The 7,482-nt window shown below is 38.8% G+C and overlaps 1 long non-coding RNA gene across 2 annotated transcripts; it reads right to left on the reverse strand.

Annotated features, from left to right (window-relative positions):
* Positions 1–5,388: 5,388 nt before the first annotated feature.
* LOC136257784 (uncharacterized) lies at positions 5,389–7,228 on the reverse strand. 2 transcript variants are annotated; one of them, XR_010702160.1, is made up of 9 exons: positions 6,784–7,228; positions 6,587–6,732; positions 6,429–6,538; positions 6,150–6,205; positions 6,018–6,086; positions 5,928–5,964; positions 5,741–5,869; positions 5,649–5,686; positions 5,389–5,597 (listed from the first exon to the last, which is right to left on the reverse strand). It is a non-coding gene; the product is annotated as an uncharacterized lncRNA (long non-coding RNA). The 2 variants fall into 2 exon arrangements; XR_010702159.1 differs by having other exon boundaries at positions 5,390–5,597; positions 5,928–5,969; positions 6,784–7,227.
* Between the last annotated feature and the right edge of the window lie 254 nt (positions 7,229–7,482).

A 7,482-nucleotide genomic window follows, 5' to 3' on the forward strand; every position in this document is an offset into this window, starting at 1 on the left:
ATGGCTGAAAAACACTTTCTCAGGATTTGATAGACTGTAATGAAGCGAATCAGTGTTGAGTTGTGTTGTACGTAAATACCACCCAGCTCGTTAAAAAAGGCGAAGAAGTTAGAATTGGTAAGTAATGTATCGAAATTTAAGGATGAGGAAATGACAATCCTAAGGAGTAGGGTGCTCAGCTACCATTATTACAGGTTGACAAACAGGTGGTGGTACACAATTGAATACTGTACCATTTCTAAGATCGTCTTTGATTTGTTCAGTTGCAGTATTCATAGTCACCTATTTCACAAGGCCAATGATAAGATATTCTATTTCGAAACCAGCCCCACTTCCCAGTGCCACTATAACCAGCGCTTAGTGAATAAATCTCGTTACCTTCATTCTGACCCAATATGCGCCATAGAAAGTTGTCCCGAAACATGTCCGCCTAGCAACTGTTGTTTCATGCGTGCAAATCCTCTATTACACACTGATGGCTGATGCAACAAACAGTGTCAAACTATAGCAGTATTCTGAGGTGTCTGAATAGAGCAGTTCCACTATAGTACGGCTATGTAGAGGTGTCCGATTAGAGCACAAACTGCTCTAATTGGACACCCCTGAATCCAGAATACCAACTACTGAGTAGCTGGATACAATGACTGACATCTACTAAACTGAGACACTCAATCGTGCAGTCTCAAAGCAAATAATTGCATTTTAACTGTCACACCATGTACATCAGCTTCACAGTGCTCACTACCTTACAAATAGTAGCCTTCATTCCCGGCTTTACTCATTCAGGCTTCAATCGATCTTGTCACAGTCGTGTGACAACATGTCTTGTTGAGGATAGTCTCGCGGTGCCCGACCCTAAAAGTGGGTCTGGTGAAACTGTGTTAGGGTTGGGCGCCGCGAGACTATGTTGAGGAGGGAAATGTTCACCTACGTAGTTGTCTGTAGAGTTCAAAACATCGCTTGAGGAATAGATTTTGATGTGCCATTCTGTGCCATATTCAACCCGAGATTCAATCTGGTCCGAGATCTGGTCAAACCAATTTGACTTTCCGTAAAACAAATAAAAACGGTAAGTTCACAAAATGTGAAAAATTTTCTAAGTCAAAGTGGGCCCAAAAAAAAAATTCGCCCTCTCTGGGTGACTCAGTTTATCATGAAATACATCACCAAGCTCAACAGTGGTTGTCCTAAACCATAATGTCTGAACAAGAGAATTAGCTATCTAATATTTTGCTTAGTTTTTGCATGCCAGATGGGAGTGCCATGCATAAGGTGAACACCTGGAATGAATGGTCTGCAACTTCTTTGAAATTTCACACAGCTTTGAAATTTCACACAGCTTTGAAATGTTGTTGAAATTCTGATCTGAAATCTTGTACATTTCTTGTATACATACTTCCATATATGCAGCATCGTGTGTGCTATGCCCTGTGTCCTTGTGACTCTTGTACAGTTTATAGAGATTTGAGGTGTGAAATTTTACCTTCTGAAGAATTTCCAAATACTGAACGTCTTGTGGTCCAACTTTTCTGAATATTTTGCTTTTGATATCATTGCCATGTTTGGTATCTTGCTAGATATAACGTTTGATATCTTGTATAGGATTTTTTCTAGTTGCAGATCCTTTGACTTGGAATATTACATTACCGTATTGTTGTGTGCTAAAAAATAATGTACTAATCTTGTAAGCCATCTTGTGTGATCAGCTTGGTAATGTATTAGTCATTGTTGACAGTACAGCTATTTAACAAACCATAAACACCTTCCTTTGCCAGCACTTTTGAGAGCTCTGTGTAGGGAAATCAAGTATTCCCATAGCATTTTCAAACTTTGTACAAACAGACTGTTAACTATATAGTTTGTTGCATTTAGAATGTGAACAATATTTGTCATCATATAGTGCATAGTGGGTCTGCCAACATTTGCATGGGCAGTGGTCACAGAATGTACAACAATGACCAGATGGTTTATTACCACAAAAACTGTATGGGATGTAAGACTACATTTGGCTATAGGCCAACATTACCTTGTTTCTGTCACTGTGCAATGAAACCATTGGACAGTATACATCAAAAATTGTTCTCAACGTGTTTTAGTCAACTAACGTAATCCCATGTTACTAATAAGTGCATACAAATATCCTGTAGTGATTCACATAGAATGAAATGACCAACATTAATTATTCTTGGTCCAGGAATATAGCTATAGTACACTAACACAACAGAATTACTCTCCTTGCACTTGCTTGTGCATATCCAGCAATGAATATATACTACTCTGGTGAATGATCAGCTTATTACCAAACATGGGAGGAATTATGTATAGTGCAGATTTTATTTGTGTTTCGTCTTCCAGTTGTATTGGTAGGAAATAACATGCACGTTAGAGGTTTTGCAGGGAATTTTCACATAATATGTGCGCAGACATTGTGGGTGAATGTAGCTACATACCAAAACCCACAATACATTACAAAATTCATAGCTACATGTCAACTCTCAATATTATACGTATTTGCTAGATATAGCCACTTGTTACAATGGCTTTTTAGCATATCCCAGTAAAACTTCTCGCTTTGTGCTTTTAAAAATCAATGTAGAATCCTCAGTCCACTAGTCAGTGCAGTGCATACATGGCTAAGGAATGTGTACTGCAAAACCTTAGGGTTTGCAGTACACATTCTGCCCCAATAGTGGAACACAGACTGCTGTTGCACCTTACATACATACTGTACCTATATACAAGGATATTAACAGCAAGCAATTTAATATGGAAGGGCACTGTACACATCGTGGTTTAGTGTACCTGACTAACTGACTGATATCTTTCTACCAAACACTACAGGATTGCAATTGATTCCTTCATTTTTTAATTTTGCTGAGGTCCAAACATCAATGGCTTCTTGTGCTGCATGGCTTGTTTTATGTTCTATTTCAATCACACAAACTGTATGCATGTCAAGATTTAACAAAATGATTTCCCTCTTTCCTTTGCATGCTGTTTCATAACTAGCAACCTCTGCAGAACTTATAATGGGATAAAGTATCCATAATTTTGTATCGCACCATTTATATTTGAGATATCGCACTTATAATGGACGTATTGCACCTCTTACATATATTTAAGAGTAAGTGGATTGATTGTAGTTGCACTTTTCAGCTGTACTTCATTTGTAAAGAGTAGAACATACAGCTGAAAACAGAATAAAATTTTGACACAGTAATTGATAATTATAGTGGATGTACAAATACACAATTAGTACTACTGCCACAGGTATTTTTACTTTGACATGACATGCCAGAATTCTATAATATATCATATAAATACATAGTTATCATGAACCACGATAGTGGGTTCACAATAGGGATCACAGTGGAATTTTTGAAAATCCTAATAGAGCAGTCACCTAAAAACCAGCCTTAGAAAGCAGACTCGAGCACAAAACAACACTCAGATGGCTTATTATCAAACACTGAACTCAGAAAAATGGTGATATAGCAGTAAAAATGGTCTAGACGAAATTTAGAAACATTCAAAAATTGCGAATTTTACGCAAATTGTTCATATTATTATTCATAATATTTATTATTTAGTTTCACTCGTGTACAGTCCAAGGCTTCCATTTTTTCGTGATAGCTAAAAACTACACAGCCTTACTCACTGAGTCCTTCCGCATGTCCATGACCCATTAATTAACCCGTACTCCACAGATCGCTAACCGGCCTCCACCTCGATAAATTTCTAAGTTCTTCGCCATTGCCTGCTGTTCCGTATACGGAAGAAGCCGTAGAAGAACAAAATTACGGAATCTTGTGTGCTCAGGGATGCGTATTGTTCGACTATAGTCTTTATAACGTTAATAGATGACAGATTGAAGTTGTGCAGCACTCTTTTACCTTACAAGATCGCCATAACAGGGCCTCTAGTGAGCTGCCCGTCTTCGCTACGCGAAGCCGTTTAAGCGCACATCCAGTTTATTCTTCTTTCTAGCCATCACAGTGAGTGCTTTGTTTGTCCATTATAAGCGGAAGATAAATGGTAGCGCTGATATCATGGCTGCTTTTCACACGCAAAAAAAGGTTGGGTGGGTGTATATTACAACCCTACCATTTAAAAATATTTTGTGGTCTAACCACATATCATCAACAACCCTCCCATATGGTATCCATGTCATAAACAACTTACAGAGTGTGAAGCCTGACAGTCTTATATGGGAGAATTGTGTGCTACTGTGCTTATGTCAGTGCATAGATACTATAGCCTATGGTCAGTGTAACTAGCTACTGTGTACATATTCTAGCACACTCTCCGATCAGCTAGTGACATTGACAGTTGCAAACATTTAGCCATGACCACATGCATGCTAACCAGACTTTGCTGACTATACCCTGTATGGTGTTCCACTTTGTGACACACTGTTGCTAGCAGGCTACACCTAGGCTTTCCAGGGCTAGAGCCCAGTCTAAGTCCTGGCAATTGGAACTCAATGTGCTAGTTTAAAGTACTCCTGCATGTATGGATAATGACTGCCAAATCCCTGGTAATCATGTAAGACTGGCTATGCCACTGGCCACTGGTAGTGACATTGTGATTTGTACATGCAGACACCGGCATAGGAAGACTTTTCGGCCAAGCCTAACCATCTCCTATTTAGCTTGATTAATACCAACTCACAATGTTGCTGCTGTATTCAGCCCTGTTCATACGTGCATTTATACAAAGGTGTTGTAAAGCGTCATCGCTATAATAATAGCACCACCTATTCACTACCTATTCTGCTAGACAACTCTACACCACCTCTTCACTACCTATTCTGCTAGACAACTCTACACCTATAATGTACGTGCTTGATGTATGCATCGTTATATCACGTGAAAATTTATGAAAAAAAAATTGGACTCTACAGAAATTATAACACTAACAGTTACCATTCTTATAACTTGTATCATAGAGTTTCATTCTTGTCCTTCTGTTAGAATAAACACCTAAGACATCTTGTTCTTCTTCAAGTCTCCTGTGCCGTCATCAACACTGTTTCCTGTATGATAGGTGCACAATCAATAATTCTTCTGACAGGTAGCTAGCTCATATAGCAGTGTGTTTTCAGCAATGGTACCAAGTGTGACGATGATGCACAGTAAAAACAAAGTAGTGAACGTCACTACTAATTAGTAGTGAAACCTCTGCCACAATACTCACTATTTTTGTGTAGTGACGTTCACTACTTTTTTGTAGTGAACGTCACTACAAAAAAGTAGTGAATGTCACTACTAATTGTAGTGAACGTCACTACTAACTGTAGTGAACGTCACTACTTGCAGTGCCATTAGTAGTGAACTTCACTACTGTTTTACAGTGAACGTCACTACTTATTTGCGGTGATTTCACTACATCGCATTTGCATCCAGTTTATGCATTCATGCACCATAGAATTCCATTAAAAATAATACTGCATACAAGTAAAAATACATGTATACAAAATGTCAGTTTTTTTGTATAGGTGCATACATGTTAGTCCAGAAATTTCTTGTGAGAAGATTCTGCAGCAGCAAAGATGCATCAGATACTGTGCAGTGTATATTGCAAGTTTTCTCATTGAACTGCAAGATATAACAATATAATACAAACTATGGTAGCTAAATAAAACTTACCAGCATAGCTACAATAGAGCAGATGTACATGATTTATGCTGTGATAAAATAATTGTTGATATGTAATATGAGATAAACATATATGCACTTACCAACTATTGCACAACTGTGCGTAAGGGATGGGTGCATGGTATAACCATCTGATATGTTAGATCGGTTCCTATTAGTAACCACAGTATAGTGGTAGCAAATTGTTTCATTTGCTAGTCTTGCAGTATTCGCTATATCAAGAAACAAAGATCATAAACAATCTCCAATGTAATAAGCTAAAGCATTTACCTGTTTAAAACTGCTACCAATGGAAAGTCATTATTACCTAAACTGCCAAACAACATTTTAACTGCAGAATGGTTGTTTAAAGCTACAAACCTTAAACACTTGCAGACACACAGCAGTACCCCACAGGTATACACCACTGCAATGAATATCCATCGACTACTGCATGGAGAGAGAACCATCATTATTATAAATGAGAAAACATAATAAGTAGAGTTAACTTACAGTATGTGCGACCTAGCTCAGTCTCGTGCAACCACAATCAGATCGTAGTAAAAGATCTGCGTGGGCACGGCAAGGTAAATACAAGAACAAAACTGACAAACATGCATACATACAGAAAACAAAAAAAAAAGTGATTAGCTAGTAGTGGTAAAAATGTGAAGCTCAGATATGTCAGAAAGCTAAAATACATCAGTGTACACAATCCAGTTTGTAAGCAACCGCCAGTCACACCATAAGTGTCAGTACTCCATCACTCAATTCAGTTACTATGTGCTATACCTTATGGTATATTAAAATGAAAGCCCCAAACTTCATCACCTCTCGGCTCTGGTACTACAGTGCCGGCGCCGGGAAATTGGCGGGCAGCCAACTTTGCTGGCTGGGGTAGTCTACGTGTGCAAAAGTGTAAAACAAATAATTACAATTTTAAGACTTACTTTTCTGGATTGTTAACCACTTGCTAAATGCAACAGCTACTACGTACGCCGAGAGGTACGCAGTGCTAAGCTGCCTAGCCTACTCAGTTGACTCGGGAGACCACTCTGCGGCCACCTGACCGCACGTCACAGTTACGAAACAGTCTCTAGTGAATAGAAAACAGAAGTAAAAGAACAATTATTAGTCTTCCACTTACACGACTACTACAGCACGTAACTAAGTGAGCAACGGTGTTACCAAGTAGATGACGTCATCAATTATATGTGGCATTATTTAGAGTTTCCTTGACATGATGCTACTCGAGGTGCTACCTCTGGTGCTACTGCTTAGTGCTATGCACTCTGTATCTGAAGATCTATAGTGTTTATCGTCTGTAATCAACCGTTCCTGATTAGTCTGTTTAAAATCGTAAGTAAACAAGCTGTAACTGTAAACACACATTTGAATTAATCGGCGTTAGCCAGCCCATAGATAGTATATTCTACGTACAATATACTGTCTATGGCCAGCCTTTCATAATTACGAAGGTTTTAAGATGTTATTACCAGGGCTAATAGCACTTTAAACTGACAAATTACCGGTGCTTTGACTGATTACCAGGGCTCTAACCCTGGTCATCGCCATCCCTGGTATGGCTATAGACCCTTCGCAGGTGAGCTGCTGCCATAGCAGCATCCGCCATCTTGGAGTACAACCAGTTTTGCGAACCTGATAGCATTGCTTTTCATAAGAGTAAAACAATACCTAGGGCTGCTTCTCCTGCATTCCACAGCAAAGGTTGACCATGTAGGTTAAACGTACACTCTCCCCTATGCTATCAGGGTTGCAAATCAGGTTGTACTTCAAAATGGTAAATGTTGCTATGGCAGCAGCTCACCTGCAAAGGGTCTATATG

The sequence above is a fragment of the Dysidea avara genome, chromosome 6 (assembly GCF_963678975.1).
Source record: "Dysidea avara chromosome 6, odDysAvar1.4, whole genome shotgun sequence".
Lineage (NCBI taxonomy): Eukaryota > Metazoa > Porifera > Demospongiae > Dictyoceratida > Dysideidae > Dysidea > Dysidea avara.